This window comes from Armigeres subalbatus, chromosome 2 (genome assembly GCF_024139115.2).
Source record: "Armigeres subalbatus isolate Guangzhou_Male chromosome 2, GZ_Asu_2, whole genome shotgun sequence".
NCBI classification, from domain to species: Eukaryota; Metazoa; Arthropoda; class Insecta; order Diptera; family Culicidae; genus Armigeres; species Armigeres subalbatus.
This window is the reverse complement of record NC_085140.1, coordinates 77,441,364-77,466,674: the sequence shown is the minus strand read 5'-3', so window position 1 is coordinate 77,466,674 and position 25,311 is coordinate 77,441,364. Positions and strand designations below refer to the sequence as shown.

The window sequence follows — 25,311 nt, the reverse complement described above, 5'->3', positions numbered from 1 at the left end:
CCCAAGCAGGATCCACCATAACGACCGTTGGCTGACCCTAATAACCTGGCACGACCGCGCTCCGACGAGACAGGAGGTTTGCGCAGGGCCAATAAGCCGCCTGTAAAACCAATAATTACGATCTATGGACGTTAAGCATTAAGAAGGCAGAATCATGGCATGAACGTCGTAAGGCCAATGCCAAAAATAGTTGCCATTAGGGTTTGTGCAAAAGTTACTTAACGCAAAAAGATCGGGATTTTGAACCCCCCCCCCTCTTGTGTAACAACATGTAAAGCGTAACAAGACCATTCATTACGTTACGTTAACTGAGATAACCCCCCCTGTTGGTCCAATTGTGAAACATCACAAAAAAACGCTACAGTTTTTTTTTCTATGTTTTATCCTCATTTTAAGTAGGACATTAGTTTTTTTAGTTTGATTATTTTGTTATGTTATGATTATTATTTTATTATTTATTCAGACTAAGGCCGAAGTGGCCTGTGCGGTATATAAGAGTCTTCTCCATTCGGCTCGGTCCATGGCTACACGTCGCCAACCACGCAGTCTACGGAGGGTCCGCAAGTCATCTTCCACCTGATCGACCCCCCAAGCAGCACAAATTGTTTCACTACTGAACATTTCACTGTGTTGCAACTATTCGGAAAAAAACAATCTTTGCGTATGTGCCATCAAATAAAACTCTCTTGCAATCTAAAAAGCGCAAGAGGTGGAGCCTACGGAAACATCCTTCGATTGCAGTAAAATTGCAATAATGTTTCAAAATACTACAGCGGAAAAAAAATTAAAATATAAAACTGAATTCGATTTATGGATCTTGTGATTGATAGTCCTTCACTCTACCACAGCACCATTCAACACTTCGAACTCGAAGGGACTGCATGTTGACTCACCATAAAACCATACGATTATGTAGTTTTGTACTCGGGTTTCCTGTTACTCGATTGCACCATCACAGGAAAAAAATTAAACATGAAGACACATTCAACTTATCTGCAACTTAATTTAAGCAAACAATTAAATTTTGAAAGACGCATTGAAGTTACATTGTGAAAAATATGCAACTTAATGATTTTGTTTCGTGTTTACAACATGAAATGCAGTATTCTTTGTTTGTTTGTTTCCAAATGTCAAACAAGTACTGCATTGCAATTTTAATGGAACATTGATCACAATTCGACGTTTTTGACATCTTGATGCAACTTTTTCGTGCTTTGATGTTTTTTCAATGCCTTTAATGAAACTGAATAGAAACAAGGTGCTTTTAGGAAGATGATGCGTGTGCTACTTGGGCCACCTTGCCCGCTGCGCACCTCGCCTTCTTGTGCCCGTCGGATCGTTGTCGAGAACCATTTTCACCGGGTTACTGTCCGACATTCTGGCCACGTGCCCGGCCCATCGCAGTCGTCCGATTTTCGCGGTGTGAACGATGGATGGTTCTCCCAACAACTGATGCAATTCGTGGTTCATTCGCCTCCTCCACGTACCGTCCGCCATCTGCACCCCACCATAGATGGTACGCAGCACTTTCCTTTCGAAAACTCCAAGTGCGCGTTGGTCCTCCACGAGCATCGTCCAGGTCTCGTGTCCGTAGAGGACTACCAGTCTAATTAACGTTTTGTAGATTGTCAGTTTGGTACGGCGGCGAACTCTATTCGATCGGAGCGTCTTGCGGAGTCCAAAGTACGTACGATTTACAGCCACTATGCGTCTACGAATTTCTCTGCTGGTGTCATTTTCGGCAGTCACCAGTGAGCCCAAGTACACAAATTCTTCTACCACCTCGATTTCGTCACTACCGATGCAAACTCGCGGTGGGTGGCTCACATTGTCTTCTCTTGAACCTCTTCCTATCATGTACTTCGTCTTCGACGTGTTGTTGACTAGTCCGATCCGCTTAGCTTCCCTCTTCAGTAGAGTTTCCATTTCCCGGCCATTTTCGTTGTCACGGGATTCGGGATAAACTTGTTCGTATATCCCGGGAAATCCCGGGATCCCGGGATTTTTCAATGCTTCCTTAGAAAACTTTCTTTTTTATTTAAAAACGATTTTATACAATGTTCAGGGGTAAAGTTCAAATTTTAGAAAGGCCAGATACTACAGATTTCAAATTGGAACTCAATTCAATTCTAATTAGAAACGATTATTTTGAAAAAAAAAACGACTTCAAGATGCAAATAATATTCACGTTTTTCTCGGGAGGTAGAGTACCCTTTTGGATATTGGATATATGGGAGCCCCCTCACAAAGAAAACATAATACTAGAGTATCCTCCAACCCATGGCAGGCTACTAATTGATACTTTTGCCAAGAGCTGCAGCTCTTCCTAATCTTGAACAGATCGCTTCCTAATCTTGATGTTAATCGATAAAGATGAATCAACTCAATTATTATCGGAGTTCGATAATTAAACGTAAGTTAACTCGATAATTTAACGATAATGGGGTTAATAGATTACGCGATTAAAGTTGGTCCACCATTTTGACAGAAACCGAGAATTGGAGAAATTGGCGATACACCAAAAAATTAGGCAGAGCATCGGGGTCGGACCACTTGTACTTGTGCATTTGCTGGAAAGTTTGTTGTACGATCGACGATTGGAAGGACATGACTTGGATCAAGAATTGTTTTGGAGGCAAAAAGCTCAGGAAGACTGACTCAATGTTGGGCGGCGCGAGGAGATTAGAAACGCGAATATTACCTAGTGTACACAACCTCACTGTAGACGGGAGACGGGTAGGAAGCAGGCGCCAAATAGATGTAGCTGATCTTGTACTGTCGACACTTGTCGTTTAGTTTATAGAGAGCTGTAGCTGCTGGAAAAAGTATCAGTCAGTAGCCATCCATTGATTGGTATTTTTTTGTGAAGGTGAAGGTGATCTACTAACTATCTCCTTTAATTTTCATTTCTGTTCCTCTCTTACTAATTTAATAATAAGATGATATCGATTGTGCATTACAAAGAACCTTGGCTCCGTATACATGCCTGAGCCTACCAAATAAACGAACTTGAAAAAAAATATGTCGCATGGGACGTATAAAAATATGATATGAGTTTATCACCTAAGTTGGGTTTCGCGCTCAAAACAAATAACTTTTGTAAGAAGAAAAATTACACTGTTTTTGGATTTCAAAAATAATATCCCGGGAATCGGGAAATCCCGAATTTTCCTAAATCCCGGGATTTTTTGTCCCGGGATGTCCCGGGATGGAAACTCTACTCTTCAGTCTGATGTAGGCTTCCTCCATCTTCTCAAAGTTACGTGCCATAATATCTATGTCGTCGGCGAAACCAAATAGCTGGACGGACTTATTGAAAATTGTGCCACTCGTGTTAATCCCTGCTCTTCGTATTACCCCTTCCAAAGCGATGTTGAATAGCAGACACGAAAGACCATCACCTTGCCGTAACCCTCTGCGGGTTTCGAAGGGACTCGAGAATGCCCCTGAAACTCGAACTACGCACATCACCCGATCCACCGTCGCTTTGATCAACCGTGTCAGTTTATCCGGAAAACCGTGTTCGTGCATTAGCTGCCATAGCTGGTCCCGATCGATTGTATCATATGCGGCTTTGAAGTCGATGAATAAATGATGTGAGGGCACGTTGAATTCGCGGCATTTCTGCAGTACTTGGCGAATGGCGAACACCTGGTCCGAGGTAGAGCCTTCGCCCATAAAACCCGCCTGGTACTGCCCCACGAACTCCCTTGCAGTTGGTGCTAGTCGACGGCATAAAATTTGGGAGAGTACCTTTGTAGGCGGCGTTCAGCAATGTGATTGCGCGGTAGTTGCTACAATCCAGCTTATCGCCCTTTTTGTAGATGGGACACACGACACCTTCCATCCACTCCTGCGGCAAAACTTCCTCCTCCCAAATCTTGGTAATGACCCAGTGCTGCGCTCTAGCCAGTGCCTCACCACCGTGTTTAAATCGCTCTCCTGGTTGTTGGTCAACCCCAGGGGCTTTGTTGTTCTTCAGCCGGCCAATCTCCTCCTGGATTTCCTGGAGATTCAGAGCCGGTAAGATTATGTCCTGCGCGCGTTCTCCCAGGTCCATCACCATACCGCCATCTTCGTCTGCCACCTTTGGATCACCTCACGCTCGTTCGTAAGAAGGTTCCCGTTTATGTCCTTACACATATGAGGCTGTGGCACGTGGCCCTTACGTGAACGGTTTAACTTCTCATAGAACTTTCGTGTGTTATTAGCGCAGTACAAGAGCTCCGTCTCTTCACGATCTCGATCTCCTGCTGGCGCTTTTTCCTCCGGAAAATCGAGTTTTGTCTGTTCCGCGCCTGTTTATATCGTGCCTCGTTCGCCCTCGTGCGGTGTTGCAGCAATCTCGCCCATGCTGCATTCTTCTCTTCCACTAACTGCTCACATTCGCCGTCATACCAGTCGTTTCTCTGATCCGGGGGCACCGTGCCAAGTGCAGCAGTTGCGGTGCTACCAATGGCGGATCGAATATCTCCAGCCATCTTCAAGAGACGCTGGGCCTAGCTGCTCTTCCGTTGGAAGTGCCACTTCCAGCTGCTGCGCGTATTCTTGGGCTAGTCTACCGTCTTGTAGCCGCCCAATGTTAAGCCGCGGCGTCCGACTTCGACGCGTGTTGTACTCCGTCGAGAGTTTTGAGCGCAGGCATACTGCAACGAGGTAGTGGTCAGATTCAATATTCGCACTGCGGTAAGTGCGGACGTTCGTGCTGTAGGAAAAGAATTTATAGTCTATTAGTACGTGGTCGATTTTGTTTTCCGTTTCTTGGTTAGGTGATCTCCATGTGGCCTTGTGGATATTTTTGCGGGGAAAGAAGGTGCTTCGGACTACCATTCCGCGGGAGGCTGCGAAGTTTATGCATCGTTGGCCGTTGTCATTCGATACGGTGTGCAGACTATCCGGTCCGATGACCGCTCTATACATTTCCTCCCTTCCTACCCGTGCGTTCATGTCACCGATGACGATTTTGACGTCCTGCTCCAGCAGTGCGTAGAACGCTTCTTTCTCGTCGTCGGGTCTCCCTTCGTGTGGGCAGTGCACGTTGATGATTCTATAGTTGAAGAAACGGCCTTTAAACCTCAGCTTGCACATCCTTGCGTCGATTGGCTGTCACCCAATCACGCGTTGGCGCATCTTACCCAGCACTATGAAGCCGGTTCCCAGCTCGTTGGTGGCGCCACAGCTTTGGTAGAAGGTAGCCGCTCGATGCCCGCTTTTCCACACTTTCTGTCCTGTCCAGCAAATCTCCTGCAGCGCCACGACGTCGAAGTTGCGGGGATGTAATTCATCGTAGATCATCCTGTCACAACCTGCGAAACCTAGCGACTTGCAATTCCATGTTCCAAGCTTCCAATCGTGATCCTGTATTCGTCGCCTAGGTCTTTGCCGATTATATCGAGTCGCATTATCTCTTATATTGTTCGTAATGATTGGTTTTCCAGGCGGCTTATTGGGCCTGCGCAAACCTCCTGTCTCGTCGGAAGGCCGTCGTGTCAGGGCTGTTTAGTGTCCTACCTAACACCAGGACTTGGACTTGGGCTTTGAGCGGCACACGGTCGCTTTGGTGGGGCCTACTTGCGGATACATGCAGCTTTTTATAGAGGTTTAACAGGGCTCACTGTCAAACCCCACCACATCCTAGGCAAGCCCCACAACTCGCAGATGGCCTGGGGAGGGATCGTCAAGCCCTTGGACATAGTCCCTGCTGCATTGGACTATAGCTTGTAGCATTTGTGTTTATAGATACTGCAAATTCAAGTCACTTTTGTTTCATTAGGTTGTAGAAAACGAGCATACTTACATCTAATTCATTTAGAATAATTTGAATAAACATTTCGGTCTGCCCGAAGCAGTGCCTTTACTGTACTCTAGATTTATAGTAATTTCAGTTAGGGTTATGTATCTTAGTTTTATGTCATATTTTCCTCACCATCGTTCTATAGTTTGTAAGTAAATACTGCATGAACCTGTACTAGGCGAAACTGTATAATTATTGATAGATTGCATGATTGCATGATAGATGCACTAGACTTACCTAACCGCTAACTATCTACGTGAAATAACAAATGGAATTAAATTTCAATCGCGAATTTGGAGCATGACTTGCGAGTCACAAAATCACCTAGACTTTTTTACAATTCAGTTCAATTTGTTTTGATTACAATTCGTTATCATCATTCCCCATACCTATCTGTTATCGTTAGACCGATCGCTGTATTGGTCCAAGCCCATTGTGATGACCACAGCCTAAATTCGCCACAGTGGACTATTGGCAGGGCGTTGACGTGACACACCCAGTCGTGGTCGGGCAGCGTGACCTTATACTCCACGTGCATAAGCATGGGGGCCAGCTTATTTGCTGCTGCCAAACCAATAGCAACTCTCGCTTTGTCGTCCTGGCTAATAACTCAAGCTTCTTTAGGGGCCCCATACACGCTTCGACCTGTTGTAGGCTCTTGATTTCGTTTCAGGAAATTTAGTTCGGTCGAAGTAAAGTCGGACCGTTAGTGGGCAAGTTGTACTGTACAGCAGTCGTACAACTTGCCCACAGACGGTCCGACTTTACACCAACCGAACCAAATTTCCTGGGGGCGGTGTCAATGTTGTAAAACAGGTCGGAACGTGTATGGGGCCTCTTAGGAACGAGAAGCGATGCCAATTCTTCGAGTGATCGAATCGAAGCTGTACAGAATCGCACGAAGCAGTTTGACCGATACCATGGAAATGTGGCGTTTTCCTTCGCTGCTGTCAGCTCGCCTTGGGACCAAACGTAGATAAGTGGCTGATCGTTTGATGCTAAACCCTTTTGACTGCAATGCAAGTGTCAGTTCATTGAGAGTTTTCACACTTCCTACACTTTCATCGTGTCGTCTGTCGTGAGCAGCAGACCCATGCAGCGCTATATCACAAATTGTTATGAGCAGAGACGGGAGCTCTTCTTCATATATTAATCAATTTTTCGTTGCTGTGGTCTTCGCCGATTGTTCTGGTCCGTACTCTCTCGTTGATTATTCGTAGCGTGAGGATTTTTGAAGGCTGGCTTGCAGGGCCTGACACCAAACCCCCTAAATTTTCGGAGGACCATAGTGCACAGTTTTGCTTAGAGTCCCTCGCTGGCACTCGGACGATGATCAGCCGCTCCTAACATGGGGTTCTTTTCCTTCCATTCGTTCCAAAACGCGACGACATCAGCCTGGCACTGCTGCTATTTTCTCTCAGGAAATGCCTTAACAAATGCATTGTACAACGATTGGAAAAGTTCTCCGCGATTCATGATTCAATACGTAAAATAGTTCTCACAAAATTCTACCCACGTATAACGATGCACTACAGCTTGCACAAATTGATAACCACAACTGAATGAGCGTCGTCTTCATCTGTATTTCACAAAAACGACGTGCGGTAGGAATGGGCGTTTCCGCTCATATGGTGCAACTCATTAATCCATAAATATTTTGAAAAAAAAAACGATTATCTGTTAAACTAATACGAAAAAGTGCTTTTACTGCCAGTCACTGTTATATCACAATTCAGAGATGAGGTGATGTCTGTGTGTATGTGTGTGTGTGTGTGTGTATGTGCGCACGCACCCAAAAAAGTGTCACTCATTTTTCAGGCACTTATCCTTAACCGATTTACTTGTTACAAGTTACAAGTTGCATTCGACGCAGGATACTGCCCCATTGTTTCCTATTGAAAATTTACCAAGTCGGACTATGGGATCAACAGTAATGGCCAAAATACTATTTTTAATAATGCACGAGAAAGGCACCATCACCGCTAGGTGGATTAATCAGGGTTTTTGGAGGAATATCTTGAATAATTTCATCATTTATTATATTTCTAGATTTATTTCCTGAAAAATTTTCGGTAAATTTCCGAAAAAAAAATCCTAGAGGAATTTATGAACGAAGTCTTGACGGAATGTCCAAAGGAATTCTTGGAGAAATCTAAGATTGTCGGAAGTTGTTTCGAAAATTCAGATAATTGATCAGGAATTCTTGAGGAGTTTCCTAGAATTTCGTCCTAGAACTTCGCAAGGAATTCTTAGAAGAAATTATGAAGATATTTTTTGAAGAATATCTTTACCAATTCCCCAAGGTTTTCCTACACAAATTTCTGAAGGAATACGTGGAGGAAATTCTGAACTAATTCCTAGGGGAAATACCAAGAAATACTCTAAAGAATTTCCGAAAAACTTCCTGGAAGTTTCCGGGGGAGTTTTTGTAGATCTCCTTGAGGCAATTTCCGAGGGAATTACGGGGGGAAAATCTTCAAAAGAATTTCTGGAGGAAATTGCGGAGGAATCCTTGAGAAATCGAGGAATTACTTCAGAAATACCAGTAGGCGTTTCCTCTGAAATTGTATCAGGAATTTCTTCATCATTGAGAATGCCTTTGAGAATTCCTCCTGAAATTTCACCAGAAATTGTTTATGGATTTCTCCAGAAATTCATTTAGGATTTCTTTTGGGAAGTCTTTTAGGAATACCCTCAAAAACTCTTCTAGCAGTTCTTTCAGGTATTATTTTCGAAAATCCTTTCAGGTTCTCTTTTGGAAATGCCTTCAAAAATTCATTTGGCAATTCCTGCACAAAACCTTCCATAAATTTCCAAAATCTCCTCCAAAAAATCATTTGAGAATTCCTCCAGGACTCTTTTTCTTAAATAACCTAAAGATCACTTCCGTTACTAACAAAATTTTTGAAAAAATTACTAAAATAAACACTAAAAGACTTTTAGAAAGAATTTTTGGAAAAAAAATCCGAATGTATTACTGAAACATTTTTGGAAAGAGCTCATAAAGGCATTTTCGAAGGAATTCCTGCATTAAGTTTTGAAAGAATTCCCGGAGAATGTTTTATAGGAATTGCTGGAAGAAGTTCTGAAGAAATTGTTCAGGGAAATTTTGAAGGAATTCCTTATGCATTATCTAGAGGAATTTATTTAAGGAATTCATGATATAATTGCCAAAGAAATTTCAAAAAGAGGATTTTCCGAAGGATCTCTCAAGCAAATTTTCGAAGGTATTGCTTCAAAAAATGAAGGATCTCCTAAGTATTTTTTGGAGAAACTCCTAACGGATTTCTTAAGAAATTCCCTAAGGAGTCTCTGAAGGAATTCCCAACAGCAGGAGCAGGAGCTCCTGCAACAATTTTCATATGCATTCCTTAAAGAATTCAGAATGAAATTCGTCAAGGATTTCTTAAGAGAACGGTAATGGAAATTATGAAGGAATCTTCGGAGAAATTTTGTAACGAATTTCCGAAAAATACATAAAGAAATTTCCGGAAGAATTCCTGAAGTAATTTTCTAAAATAAAAGGATTCTCTTCGGAGGAAGATGTGGAGAAATTTCCAAAAAAAATCTTGATTTATTTCCGAAGTAATTTCTGGAATATTTTCCGAAGGAATCCTTGGAGGAAATTCGAAACGATGCTTCTTCGAATATTCGAGGAATTCCAGGAACAGATTCAATACAATAAAATAAAATTAAAATTTTGTGATTTTTGTAACTGCCTGACGTTCAACTAAATAATTTTATTGAATACTAAGCGGATAGGCGACAACATCCCAATTCTGGGTTACAGTGGCAATTAATAAAAAAAGAAGAAGCGTTTTCAACTGATGCTCGCAAAATACCAAGTGCTTTTGTCAATCATATTCAAAAATTGATTTCCAAATAAAAAATAGTTACTCGGGACAAAAAAAACTGGAAAAGCATTCACAGTAAGGATTTGATTAAATTGCTAAATTTTGCCAAAGAAAACTGGCTTGGTTGATTTTAATAAATAAAAAAAATAAGAAAAAACAAGATAATGACTGTGCTACTAAGCTTGATATTCCTGAACTGGAATGATTTTCCTACTCCAATGCCAGATCCTTTGAAAATGGGGTGGGAGGGGGTGGCGCTTTGGGCATGTATCCAGGCTCTCACAAAAGCTTATGTACCACAACAAACTTATTCTGCGAGTCGCCTACAAGTTTAGTCGCCCGACTGAATGAGCCCCTGGCTTAGATGAATTTCGAAAACCAGATAAACAATTTATGTATTATTTTACTAGATAAAGCCTCATTCAAACTCTCAAACTACTCAACCAACTTATTCATTAACCAAGACAATGTATATATGTCACCACATCGACTTAGAGACAACATCACTTGAGGTAGATTTGAAATTGAACTCTATTCCAAGTACTATTGAAGTATTATTCCAATCAATTGCTCCACGTTGTATTGCTTTACAGATACGTATTTCGACCTCAACTGTTAGACCGTCTTCAATGTCTCGTACTTGACTTGACTCGACTCAAGTTAATTGAATTTTTTTATCGAGATTAGTCATTGGTGTGGCAAAATTATGATCAGCGGTGCGCCAACGAAAAATCGTCAGCGGCGGCGGCGTCTGTAAAAACCATCGGCGGTAGTGGCGCGTGGCGCAGCGGCGCATAGGTCTAATTAAGTTACCAAACCACATTTTATAATGCATGTGTACCTAGTTTCTTGTTCGCAATGTATGTGTTCCTATGGCTTTGAGGATTTTTGAAGGACTAACATCTCGAGGATCTTCGAATTGAAACTAGGTATATCCAGAATTTCGAAATTTGCAAATGAAGAATAATTAGAAAACTAAAGGTGACACGGGAAGCACGAACAATCTTCAAATCGTCACCATTTTCATCATTATTAATTTATTTTCTACAACAAATGTGATTTTGAAAAAGTATCATCGGCGCGTGCTTACTTGCATTCTACATGCTGATACATTTACAATTACAGCAAACAACTGAAAACCGAAATATTCCGCTCCAAAGTTACGAGGTAACAATGTTAGAAAGAGACAAAAGATAGGAAAAATAACCTGGTGGGTAGTGCCTCCCGAGTCACCTTAAAAACAACGTTAGGGTGGGTGTACCAATTGTCGCCATATATAAAACAACTATTTTTATTAAAAATAAGTGAAAGGCACGTGGGTGGACTTTATGTATCGAGCGAAAGGTTTTACTTCCTGCTCCTTAGAACAGCTGTGAAAACCACAATAAAATTTGTTATAATCATCAAAATTGATTGATCCATATAATAGGAACACATGCACCAGTTGTGGCAGTATTCTCAATTTTGGTTCTTTATTTGGCAAATCCCATTGTTTTCTTATGGGATTGGCCAAATAGGGACCACTAGTGCGACAACTGGTGCAAAGGACGTCAAAAATTAAGCAAAATTAATTTTTACAATTATGCTTTGCTTGTTTTGGAGGAGATCAAAAGTTTTAATGTATCATATGAATATGCTTTATCCAGAGGCGAGGCCACGTTCCAAGACGTGGGTAGGACAAAAAAAACTCTAATAAGAGAAATGACAAAGTTTGCGTATGTCACATGTTATATGTCGAAAATACATTCGCTACTTTCAAGTTGTTAAAATTACGACGTTGAGTTATAATTTTATGCATACGAAGTCATTCAGAACGATAAATGTAGTTTTAAACGAAGTTGTATAAAGGATCTTTTCACTTCATATGAAATCATATAAGCAAGAAAATTTATTCCGAATGTACGTATATGGCCTCCAAATTTGTACGTATATGTGGAATTTTTGCATGATTTTTTAATTGACATGATTGCAAATGAATTATATGAACTGAATTGTTGGCAGGGTCGTGGTTGATCCGATAGACCTTTTAATCCCAACTCCAGGATAATTTGGAAATCTTACATCATCTCACATGCCGTGATTTGAGACGCTAATGGAAGACAAATACTAGGAGAGCATAATTAGGTTGATACCGCGGTTGAGGATATCATGGAAGCCGTGGTTGATGCGGTAGACCATTTGATTTAAACTCCAGGACATTTCCGAGAACCTAGAACATCTTAGTTTACTATCACACATGTTTCCTGTATAGTTTACATTAAATTCAACCAGTTCACAGAAGATAACATGCTTTTAAATAAATATTTTCTTTAGCTTCCTATACCCTGAATTATAAACTGATTCCACCGGGCATCGAATAATCACCGAAACCATAGTAGGGATGCTCAAAATTTGTTCCCATTTACCAGGTTATGGAGCATTACTAGACACACTTTTTGTAATATTCGGAAACTAGAAGAGATGGATAAAAGGTTGATGAAAAACTGAGAAAATTGATCGAAAAACCACTGAGATATGACCATTTGTCTAAAAATAATAACTAAAAATTGTCAAATCCCTGAATATTCCTTTTGTATGCTTTTAAAAACGATTTCATTCCCAGGTTTTGAATATCTCTTCTATAAGATTGCCCACAAGCATACATTCTGATATGGAAATCCGACATCCTGATGGATCATATTACTGACTTAACTTTGGACCTATCTTTTATTGTCATTTTATGCAGTCAATCTCAATTGATGGGGAGATGATTGATGTTGTTTGGACTCTTATTTCGCAATAAAGTCAAGTGAATTTAGCAACGAATGGCGTAACTTACTTGAATCCAATGAATTGAATTGAATTCAACTGAATGTAATGATTCACTTACAAAAAACATTCCATTTTCGAAACATAACAAACAACGAAAGAACTCCTTTTAAGCTGGACTGAGAAATGCCAGAAGAAGCTTTGGCATCACTAATATCTTTTTTCACTGTACCTCTGCAGTTAGTCTATGTTTTGCTTATGAAATCAGTTCATGCTTAGATATCCTCAAAGATGACTGCCAGACAGCGCATCGTTAGGTAAATTGTCTCACGTAGCAATGATTCTATAGCACGTTAAAATGGAGCACTAGCGAGAAAAAGCAGTAGTGGGTGTTAAACAAAAGCATGATAACGCACCGCAGATCACGTGATCTATCGACTTGGACTGCTACCTTTAGTGTTGGCGCATGAATGAATAAATCTAAACATTATAAGCATTATATCGCTCAATAATTAAAAAAGTTTTCCATATTCCAGGAACCAGTCACTTTAATACTGAAGTGAAACTGATTTCATAGGAGTGTGCTGTTCTATACCCATTTTCGGTGCCTGCAGAAATGTTGGGCTTAATCTAGGGCGCGTCGCTTTTCTGCTTTCGTTTTCAAGAAATTTGCAAATTGCTCAAGGTGCATTTCAACATTTCATGATTATAAAAATTAGTAATAAGCAATGCACATACGGTTATTCGAAAACAGTATTCCTATTCTTGATTCTTTCAAGTACCTGGAATTCAAGATTCGTACTACATGCAAAAAATTATACATGACGCGAGCTTTAGTTTAATGTGCAATCATAATAATATCATAAATCACCGATTAAACTACAATATGAAGTGTTTGCAAACCACGTCATTTCAAATAAAAAAACGCTGTTTGCTTTCATTCCATCTGATCCATCTAGTAGCTACACCTGCATACTATGGAGCAAGCCGCAACACGTAAACACTACAATTAGGGGAATAACCGCAGAAATGCATTAACCGATATATCTGCTGTCCAGAATCCTTAATAGGGAATAAAATCCCAGCTGACTACTAATGCAGGGGTTTCCATTTACATGCAACTATTCCGAGGAATGGTTAAGATTCACGATAGGCGCTTTGCCTCACTAGTACACTAATCTTACCATAAAACAATATTATAACACCCAAAATTAAACTCCAAATTTTTTAAACGTTATTAAATAGTATTTTAGTTTTATCAAATCTACCATTCGCATGTGCTTACTTGCACTTCGATGAACTTGCTTCTAGGTATACGAACTTAACAATACTAAAAAAAGATCTCAATCCTCAATTGATTATCGCTGGTGGTAACGACCGGAGATGCTTCGCTAGAAAGAATCCATTAGCGGCTTCTCACAGCAGCTCATGTTTGCTAATGCAAAAAAATATACAAATTACTCAATTACCTGACAACAAATAAATCGTCAAACAAATGATCCCGCATCGTACGGTAAGAACCAGTTGAACCAGTTTGGCCATGTTAAGTTTGCGCTCCGTCATCATTAGAAGCAAGTACTTGTTCATAAGGTAATGCAATCACACGTTTCGGAAATGGCAAAAACCGTTTGTTCACTGCTTTTTGAATATTTACAAGCTTCTATGCCATCAATCATTTGTAGTGCTAGACCCACCGTTTCCTTTTACGCCGCTTATAGCTGATTCCTTCGCCTCTTCTTAGACCTTACATCCGGTCTAATCGTTTGGAAAAGCATCGCTAAAGAGTGAAGCGTAGCTAAAGAAACTGATTACATACTTTCATTGCTAAAAGGCTCTTATTAAGCGCCCACAGACCAGAAGTGTCAAATACCAATTGACTCAGCCCGCTTTTTGGCGCACATCAACCGATTTAGCACTCGAACACGCGCGCTCTTGCATTTTGTACATTCTTCTTTTTCTTCTTTATCTTCAATGGCTCTACATTCCAACTGGAACTCGACCTGCCTTCCTGCTTTATATTCTATTAGCATTTCCTCAGTAATTAATTGAAAGCTCTTGTATGCCGAGTCTGCATGAGCGTTCCAGGACCACGTGCGTGCTGAACAGTTAATCGCAGCAGGCTACAATTACATTCACCAGTTTTCCCAATTGACTTCCGAAGTTAAAACCACAGCATTTTATTAACTGTGACACTTAGTAACAGGTTAAATTTTAACAAAAGATAAATACGTTTTGTCAATAATGTAATCGACATATTTAGGAATAAGAACAAAGGGAATCTCAGTAACAATTTTTGCTTTTCGCGTATACTAAGTATACGTAAAGGCTATATGATCACTCCAAAATTAAACTTTTGATAAATGGCTCGGAGACCCATAGTGTTGTATGCATGTATGTATGTATGTGTGTGTACAAAGAAATGTGAGACACACTTTTTTGTACTTAGCCTTATCCGATTCGCTTGCAACAGGTTGCATTCGACGCGGAACCCTTCCTAATTTTTCGCCCAATCGGCCATTGCGTTCCGGAGTTAAAAAATCATTGTTTTTTTTTTTTCATTTTTCCCTTTGGTCCTACCTAGGACGTCAACTTCGCTTACAATAAGGAAACGATGTTAAATGCTGACCAGTTTCCATCCACAATACAGGACCAGCTTACGGTTCACTGCTTTCGTCGGGGTCCCATCTCGAGCACTGGCTATCAACCCCGTTCCTACCTTTCGGATATCAGGCCCGACATCTCATTCTGCTATCAACACAACTGTTTCGAGCTTTGCCACAATTGTATTCACTCTCTAAAGCTGCTCCCAGCACTGATTGCCCTGTTGCAACTTGCAACCCAATTCCGGATGTATTCGAAGACCATCTAGTCAAATGAAGATCCGAGAACAATACCTTCGACTGACTGTTTATTAATATTTATGTTTATAATATTTTTGTTTATTTTTTTTCTCTACTGTGGATGTTATAATATGTTCCTTTATTCGCTATAATGCAGCTTTGTGCATAATTATTTTGTGTCATTAATGCATATGATTATACTTGTGGCGGTTATTATTGCTTTAAAAGGGGACCTCAGTCAGTAAATTCTGCCATAACTACCTGGAAAACTATTTTTTTCACAGTTTCATCAAATATCTTACGAATTTCCTATTTATCACGAGTGGATTTATCACAAGTGGACGTATTGAAATGCAAAAAATAATCATGATGAAATAGATTTTTAAGTAATTTGCTTCTGATGATCTCTGTCAGTGACAGCCGATTGCTTCAAGTATCAGTCTGATTCAAGGGGCAACTAACTCTAAACTTTCGACAGTATCCAGAAATACTAACAAATATTAGCGAAAAACTACGTAGTATCTATGATAAATTGATCGAAGAGCCCTGGTTGGGAAAGCATGGCACACAATGCCACCCAGTTTTAGGCAACACATGATTTCTTCGAATTATCCTAATTATAACACATGATTTCTGTCTCGCTTAAATTCTTAAAAAAATCACTGAGAAACTATTTCTATTACTAATACTTTTCGAACAATCTTTGGGGCCCACGTTTTGGTTTGAGTGTATTGGAAATATAAAATGCGTTTTGAAAATTTTCTAGAATCTGTAGAAGGTACGAATCAGGTGTTTCCAATACGGGCACCGTGTTTCATCAACTAACTGGAACACGTCATAACATTCATAACATCCGAGCTAGCAGCAGTTGACAACCAGTACTCACAGACGATAGACGTAAACAATCTCCCGCTTTTTTATTACTCGTCATGAGTGTTGCGCGCTCGAATACGGTGGTTATTGATTTCAACATTCTTCCCGAACGCCCTAATGCAGCAAAGGTCCACCAGTTCCTGGAGAAGGAGATAAAGTTGCAGCTGTCGGATACCGAAAACATTCAATTGCATAATATACGCGTGTATATATTGAATTTAAAGAAAACGCCTCTCGCTATCACCGTCTGCATAATAACAGACACATTATTGTCCATGGAGACAAAAACTTCAAAATGCCGGTGTACGTGGAGGGAGAAGCCATTCCAGTGAGAGTTCATTATTTGCCACCTGCCATGAAGCTCACTTCAGTGATAGCTTTTCTGGAAAATAATGGCGAAGTTTTATCGGTAACACGAGAGCGGTGGAAGAAGTTTTTTCCTGGAGTGTACAATGGGGTTCGAATACTTCATATGAAGATCAAAAAACCGATACCATCAGTGGCTACTATTTTTGGTTTTACTACCCTGATTACATATCCAGGCCATCCTAAGATTTGTAATACATGCCAAAATCTGTTGCAACCAAATCAGAAATGCAATTGCAAAACAGCACAGACCGAAAGTACAATTCAACAAGCTTCAACAAAAGCTTTAAACGACAAACAAAAGTCATCAGCCACACCATCCGCTTCTAAAGTTACAAACGAAAACGCTCCCCCGATGGACATCAATAACTTCCCTCTGATCATCCAGAAACATCACTCATCGTACGGCGCAGAAATAAAAATTCTACCTACAGCACCTAACGCAGATCAAAATAAAACAAACAGCAGTGACGACGACGAAGGCAACAATAACGACGATGACAACGACTACGTAGACGATGTACAACGGTAGTAGGGGGAATGACGGCTTTGGCAGATTTTGTTCTATTATTGGCAGGGGGGTTTCTTATGACTGACCATGCTCAAATTTGGCCTAAGCATTCTTTGCATATCAAAGAATATTGTGGCCAAATTTCATAAAATTTGAGCCTAGTCAGTCATAAAAAAACCCCCTGCCAATAATAGAACAAAACCTGCCAAAGCCGTCATTCCCCCTACATCTCCATACGAGGTTAACGTTGGCAGCAACAAGCGATGGATGTCAACAAAGCGGTCGAAAGAGCGCAAAAAGATGTGTTCCAGTCAGTGTTCCCAGAACGACTGTACAGTTGGAGTTAAGTTTTCGGACAAGAAAAAGTCCAAATGATATTTTTAATTCTTATAATATTGTAAATAATATTAAACTAGAATTTGAAAAAAAAAATGCTGTGGCTCCGTAAAGCTTCCGAGCAAATGAGCCTTTAAATAAATTAAAAAAAACGAGCTAGAAACCGTTTCTTTGTTTGACGAAAATCATAAATACTAGGAATATCACGAAATTCTATTGCGGGACAATGAATAATATCTATTATCACAAAGTTTAGCGTTGGTTGCCCCTTGGTCGAATTTGATATTGATTGCTGAAATAAATAATGATATTGGTTCTACCACTGCTCATAGTGATACTGAGCAACTCTGCCTGGAGGACCGAATCATCCGTAAAAGTGATCCTTTCATGAAACGCATTTTAGAAGCATTTATTTATTTCCAGACTAAGGCCGGAGTGGCCTGTGCAATACATAAAAGTCTTCTCCATTCAGCTCGGTCCATGGCTGCACTTCGCCAACCACGCAGTCTGCGGATGGTCCGCAAATCGTCCTCCACCTGATCGATCCACCTTGCCCGCTGTGCACCTCGCTTTCTTGTTCCCATCGGATCGTTGTCGAGAACCATTTTCACCGGATTACTGTCCGACATTCTGGCTACGTGCCCGGCCCCTCCGAGTCTTTCGATTTCCGCGGTGTGAACGATGTATGGTTCTCCCAACAGCTGATGCAACTCGTGGTTCATTCGCCTTTCCCACGTACCGTCCGCCATCTGCACCCTACCATAGATGGTATGCAGCACTTTCCTTTCGAAAACTCCCAGTGCGCGTTGGTCCTCCACGAGCATCGCACGCTATGTTTAAAGGCAACTATTATGCAAAGTGAATGCACCTCAGATGTTAAGCCGTTAGGTCGTAGTTTTTGACCTCTAGTTTAAGGATCTGTGTGGATTGAAATATTTCATCGGTGAAAATTTGACTTTTTTTACCATTTAAGGGGATATTTTTAACCTAAAACTCAATTCTGATTTTTTAATTTTTTTTTAAGCAAGTTATATAAAATCCAGGCATCACATTTTTTTCTTGACGCTTCAAGGAAAATTTTCATATAAAAATAATTTTCATATGATGAAAGTAGCAGAAGTTACACTAGAAATACTGTTGACACCGAACATATATTTCATTTTTCGATACCGAATTCTTGTGTAACTGCTTATCTCTATCTGTCTGTCTATCTATCTGTCTATTAAAAAACAGCAACCCTGCACCACTTGTTACCATAGAAACAGAATTTAAAGCTGGACAGGTCCAGGAAGAAGCTCGATTATATTTCAATTGTGTTCATAATCATCTTCTGGAAGGAGGAGACTATGACACAATTTTAGACAAAAACTCCTCCTCCAGCGCTAAAATGGCTGGTGGGATTGGTCTACCAAATTTTCGGAACTGTAGCAAAAAACCATCCAGACAAATCTGAAGTCTGGACATCAGAGGTCAACGCAACTCATCACGCTCAACTTGATTTCACTGGGCGTTACTGCCGAAGTCTTTTAGTTAAACGTGTGATTTGAAAGGAAAATAATGCAATGGTTATTTCAAGGTATTGAAGAGTCTACCACAGGTAGTTGATTGCTGTTTTAGTGTAACATTGTTGGACTTCTATTCAGACGCCATACGAGCTTTTTGTGACAGTTGGATAGCAGGCGGGCTACCAATCACCGAAACATTTCTTATTTTGAAATTCCATGTTCTTGAATTAAGCGCATTACAGGGAGGCCTTACAAAGTATACGGAGCAAGCAACGGAAGCCATCCACAGAAATTTCTATACTACTTAGTAAAACTATAAAAGTCCAGATAACCACGAACAGTATGCAAGTAAACTGTTATCCACGGCGGTAGCATATAACAGTGGTCACATAATGCAGACGTCCATTGAGGTTCAATCAAGTTTGAAATACAGAACATAAATACAAGTTTGAACTAGTTCGTAGTTTTAATTTTTTGTTGATTTTAAAAGAATGATAAAGAGTGATATTATGTTCTTAAATTTAATATTACTTCTTCTTATTGGCATTACATCAACCACTCTGGCATATGCCGCCTCGGAGCTTATCGTTCATTTAGTACTTCCATAGTTAATAACTGTGAGGTATCTAGTCCATGTTACCATTTTCGCATTCGTATATTATGAGGCTACGATGATACTTTATGCCCCGGGAAAGCGAGAATATTTCCTAGACAAGACAGGGAATCGAACCCAGCCACTTTTAGCATGGTCTTGCAGTGTCTTGCAGGACTGTATCGAAAATAAGTTATCCATTTTCAAAGTGTTACTACTCAGAAGCTCATGAAGGTATTGGTTTGTTTTACCCTGCAATCGATGTATTCATATGTTAAGTTTCAAATCAGAATTAGATTGTTTGTTAAAAATTTGTTGTTTCCGATGTATCGCAAATTGAAAGTGATATCGAAATTCGAGTTTTGGACACATGGTTCCGTAAGAAGGGCATCGAGATGAATAATTTGACCAAGCGTTTCGCTATCCACCCCTAGGGGCAAAAATTCATAGTCAACAAGCTTGGAGAATTCTATACGTTCACTAACCTGTCGTAAAAGGAATAAAATCAAAATCAAGTGACCGGAATTTGGACCAGAAAGTAATCATGTTATAAAACGAGGCAATTTTATGCCGATTTGTGACCAGGAAAAAAAGGCTTGAATAAATGTTGGAATAGTGCAATATTTATTAGGTACTAGTCGACCCGGCAGACGTTGTCCTGCATAGTAGGCGAAAATACGCGTTGTGAACTGCCTATGCGAAATTTCCATACGAATCTAAATTCTAGTTTTTCACAATTTATTTAACTCTACTCGTAATTTTCGCATGCGGAAATATCATATAAACCCGTCGGAAACGATAACGAACATATCTGCTGAAGAAATGAAAAAAATCCATCCAGCCGTTTTCGAGTTATGCGGATACGAACACAGACCATTTCATTTTTATATATAAGATTATATTTTTTCATAAAACTTAACAAACAGAATTAACATATATTGCTAGACAATTCTTAATATTTTTTGTAAATTTATCCTATTTTATTCGAATAAAATATTGTGGATAACTTATTTTCGATACAGTCCTTAGCAGTGCATCTTACCGCACGGCTAAGGAAGGTTCCAGATCTATTCATAATAAACCGTAAGAACATTTGAGACTAGCAGTAATTTTAATATAAGTTCTAGTATTTTTATCATAAGAAAAATGTTTTTGTATGAAAATGTTTCTTAAAGCATCAGGAAAAAAAAAGAAGTTGTTGGATTTTATATAAATTGCTTTAAATTTTTTTAAAAAATCAAAAAAGGTTTTTAGGTTAAAAGTATTATCTTAAATAGTGAAAAAGTCAAAATTTCACCGATGAAATATTTTTATCGACGCAGATCCTTAAACTAGAGGTCAAAAACTATGATCTAACGGCTTAACATCCGAGGTGCATTCACTTTGCATAATAGTTGCCTTCAAACATAGCGTGCATCGTCCAGGTCTCGTGTCCGTAGAGAACTACCGGTCTAATAAGCGTTTTGTAGATAGTCAGTTTGGTACGGCGGCGAACTCTATTCGATCGGAGCGTTTTACGGAGTCAAAGTTCGTACGATTTCCTGTCATGATGCGTCTCCGAATTTCTCTGCTGTTATCGTTATCGGCGGTCACCAGTGAGCCCAAGTACACGAATTCTTCAACCACCTCGATTGCGTCACCACCGATAGAAACTCGTAGTGGGTGGCTTACATTGACCTCTCGTGAGCCTCTTCCTATCATGTACTTCGTCTTCAACAGGTTGATGACTAGTTCAATTCATTTAGCTTCGCTTTTCTGTTTGATCTTCATCCTCTCAAAGTTACGTGCCATGATATCAATGTCGTTGGTGAAACCAAATAACTGGACGGGCTTCGTGAAAATCGTACCACTCGTATCAATACCTGCCCTTCGTGTTACTCCCTCCAAAGTTATGTCCAATAGCAGACACGAAAGACCATCACCTTGCCGTTGCCCTCTGCGCGTTTCGAAGGGACTCGAGAATGTACCTGAAACTCGAACTACGCACATCACCCGATTTATCGTCGTCTTGATCAACCGTATCAGTTTATCCGGAAATCCGTTTCCGTGCTGCCATTACTGGTCCCGATCTATTGTGTCATATGCGGCTTCGAAGTCGATAAATAGATGATGAGTGGGCATGTTGTATTCGCGGCATTTCTGCAATATCTGACGTATGGCGAACAGCTGGTCTGTGGTAGAGCGTTCACCCATAAATTTCGCCTGGTATAAATCCCCCACGAACTCTCTTGCAATTGGTGTTAGTCGGCGGCATAACATTTGGGAGAGTACCTTGTAGGCGGCGTTCAGCAATGTGATTGCGCGGTAGTTGCTACAATCCAGCTTATCGCCCTTTTGTAGATGGGACACACGACACCTTCCATCCACTCCTGCGGCAGAACCTTATCCTCCCAAACCTTGGTAATTGGGCTATAGCCAGTGCCTCACCACCACATTTAAACACCTTTCCTGGTAGTTCGTCAACTCCAGGGGCTTTGTTGTTTTTCAGCCGGGCAATCGCTTCCTGGATTTCTTGGAGATTCGGAGTCGGAAGTCGTATGTCCTGCGCGCATGCTCCCAGGTTCATTACTATACCGCCACCGTTGTCTGCCCCATCGCCATTCAGGTGCTTTGCGTAGTGCTGACGCCACCTTTGGATCACCTCACGCTCGTTCGTAAGAAGGTTCCCGTTCATGTCCTTACACATATCGGGCTGTGGCACGTGGCCCTTACGTGAACGGTTCAACTTCTCATAGAACTTTCGTGCGTTATTGACGCGTTACAGTTCCTCCGTCTCTTCACGGTCTCGATCTTCCTGCTGGCGCTTTTCCTCCGAAAAACGGAGTTTTGTATATTCCGCGCCCGTTTGTATTGTGCCTCGTTTATCCTCGTGCGGTGTTGCAGCAATCTCGACCATGCTGCATTGTTCTCCTCAACTAACTGCTCACATTCGCCGTCATACCAGTCGTTTCTCTGATCCGGAGCGGTACTTCCCATGGCGGATCGAATATCTTACCAGCCATCTTCAAGAGATGCTGCGCCTAGCTGCTCTTCCGTTGGGAGTGCCAATTCCTGCTGCTGCGGCGGACGACTCCGACGCGTGTTGTACACCGTCGAGAGTTTTGAGCGCAGACATACTGCAACGAGGTAGTGGTCGGATTCAATATTCGCACTGCGGTAAGTGCATACGTTCGTGATGTCGGAGAAGAATTTACCGTCGATTAGAACGTGGTCGATTTGGTTTTCCGTTACTTGATTAGGTGATTTCCATGTGGCCTTGTGGATATTCTTGCGGGGGAAGAAAGTGCTTCGGACTACCATTCCGCGGGAGGCTGTGAAGATTATGCACCGTTGCTCGTTATGATTCGATACGGTGTGCAGACCAAGATGAATACACAGCTAGGTGTTTCAATGTGCTCAATTTATGGTCGAGAAGAAGGCGGGGGTGAAAAATTCATTTTCGGTGCAAAACATAAACAAACCGGCTGGCTCTCCCATACTAAAATCCAAGATGGCTGAATCGTGAATTTGGCAGATTGAAACACCAAGTGGTGTATTCATCTTGGTGCAGACTATCCGGTCCGATGACCGGTCTATACATTTCCTCCCTTCCTACCTGAGCGTTCATGTTGCCGATGATGATTTTGACGTCCCGCAGTGGGCATCCATCGTATGTCTGCTCCAGCTGTGCGTAGAACGCTTCTTTCTCGTCGTCGGATCTCCCTTCGTATGGGCAGTGCACGTGGATGATGCTATAGTTGAAGAAACGGCCTTTTATCCTCAGCTTGCACATCCTTGCGTTGATTGGCTGCCACCCAATCACGCGTTGGCGCATCTTTCCCAGCCCTATAAAGCCGGTTCCCGTTAGTGGTGCCACAGCTTTGGTGGGCCGTCGTGTCAGGGCTGTTTAGCGTCCCACCTAACACCAGGACTTGGGCTTGGGCCTCGATTTGATGCTTTTAGAGCGTATTCTTTTTTCGGCGAGTGAGCGAAGCGATGCGATTCTGTTCGAGAAACTCAAGCACGATGATCCTTCTACAGAATCGCTCGTGCATGAAGCCTCGATGATTCAGATTTCATTCTACCAACACTGCTTGTAGAATACATGTGGATTGTTGGATTTTATTTGGCACGTTCATTTGTAGTGAAAAACGAAATTTGATTAACAAAAAACGTATTTTCATAGAAATTTCGTTTTTCTCCTTTACAAAGCTGAATTTCGGATCCTTAATATGAGAAGAAAGTTTGATTTTGTAGAAAGGGCGTTAATGCATCTGAGTTGTTGGATTTTATTTGGCATGTACATTTGTTATGAAAAACGGAATTTAATTCACAAAAGAAAGTATTTTCATAGAAATTCGGTTCTGTGCTTTGCAATGCTGAATGTCACCATCTCACTGTGTAAACAAAGGTTGAGTATCATAAAATGGGCCTTGAAGAATGCACAAGAGTTGTGCAAAATAAAATTCAACAACCCATATGCATTCTGCAAGGCCCATTTTATGGAATGCAAACTTTAATCTCAAAATGAAAAGCCGAAACTCAGCTTTGACGAGCACAGAAACCAAGTTTTAATAAAAATACACACTTTTGTGAATTTAATTAATTTTTTCACAACCAATGTACGTTGAAATTGAAATGTTATTTTCGAATTGAAAAGCCGATATAGAGCTTTGTAGAGTTATACATAGTAAATAAACCAAATTTCTATGAAAATACGTACTTTTGTGAAATAAATTCCGTTTTCCACAACAAATGTACGTGCTAAATAAAATCCAACAAATCATATGCCTATATTCTACAATGTTCAAAGTGCGAAGCCGAAATACTGCTTTGCAGGGCAGAGACAGCAAATTTGTATGAAAATAAGTACTTTTGTGAATTATTTTTAAAATTTGTGTGCCAAATAAAATTCAACAAACCACATGCAAGGCTTATCCTACGATATTCAAACTTTATTTTCAAAGTGAGAAACCAAAATTTAACTTTACAGAGAAACCAAATGTCTATGAAGTTCTTACTTTTGTGAAATAAATTCCGTTTTCCACAACAAATTAACGAGTCAAATGAAATTCAACAACTTATTTGGATCATGTACGATTTCTTCTATATAATTCAAACCTCATTCTCAAAGTTAGAAGCCGAAAACCAGCTTCAGAACAAAGAAACGAAATGTCCATAAAAATACGTAGTTTTGTGAATTAAAACCCGTTTTTCTCAAACACTGGACGTGTTACAAAAAATATGAAAACAGAACTGAATTCAGCGAAGAAAAATCTTTTAAGTACGCTGAAAATTATTGAAGGGAGTGAAACACTGTTGACTAATTGACTAGTTGACTATTGACTAGATGATCATCAAACATGTGTTCGGTTTTACGATTATTCAACAAATTGTGAATTTCAAATAATCACTGACCCACATTCAAACCAAAAATTGACGGTGCAGAGTCAAATATGAATGTTTAGAAGTGAAGTGACAAAGAAAGCCGATGGGCTCCATAAAAAATAATCGAATATTCAAGGCTCTGGACCTGGCAACCGTGGGCAGTCAATCATGCTCATGCTCATACTCAAACCATTTACATAGATAGTCAAATGAAATATCTTTTAATCTTCATGCATGATGGCACTATACTTCTCAACGCACTAAACTGTTTTGCGTATGATTCATTATTAGGGGATATGTTACACAGTTATAAGACTTTACAATTCTTCCATTTACTTCCACTATTATCAACTTTAACTGTATCAACAGATACGTATTTCGTTATCTACTTGAAAACTTCCTCAGTATTTTGTAGTCGATAACATAACACTGAAGAAGTAGAAAACCGAATACGTATCTGCTGGTACAAAGTTAGTTATAGTGGAAGTAAATGGAAGAATTATAAAGTCTTATACTTGTGTCCGG

General features: G+C 40.4%; 1 protein-coding gene across 1 annotated transcript in view; it reads left to right on the top strand.

The window, feature by feature from the left end:
• Window positions 1–25,311, top strand: part of LOC134209298 (fatty acyl-CoA reductase wat-like) — a 73,863-nt gene that overhangs the window by 32,567 nt on the left and 15,985 nt on the right. The gene's annotated exons all lie outside the window — the stretch shown is intronic.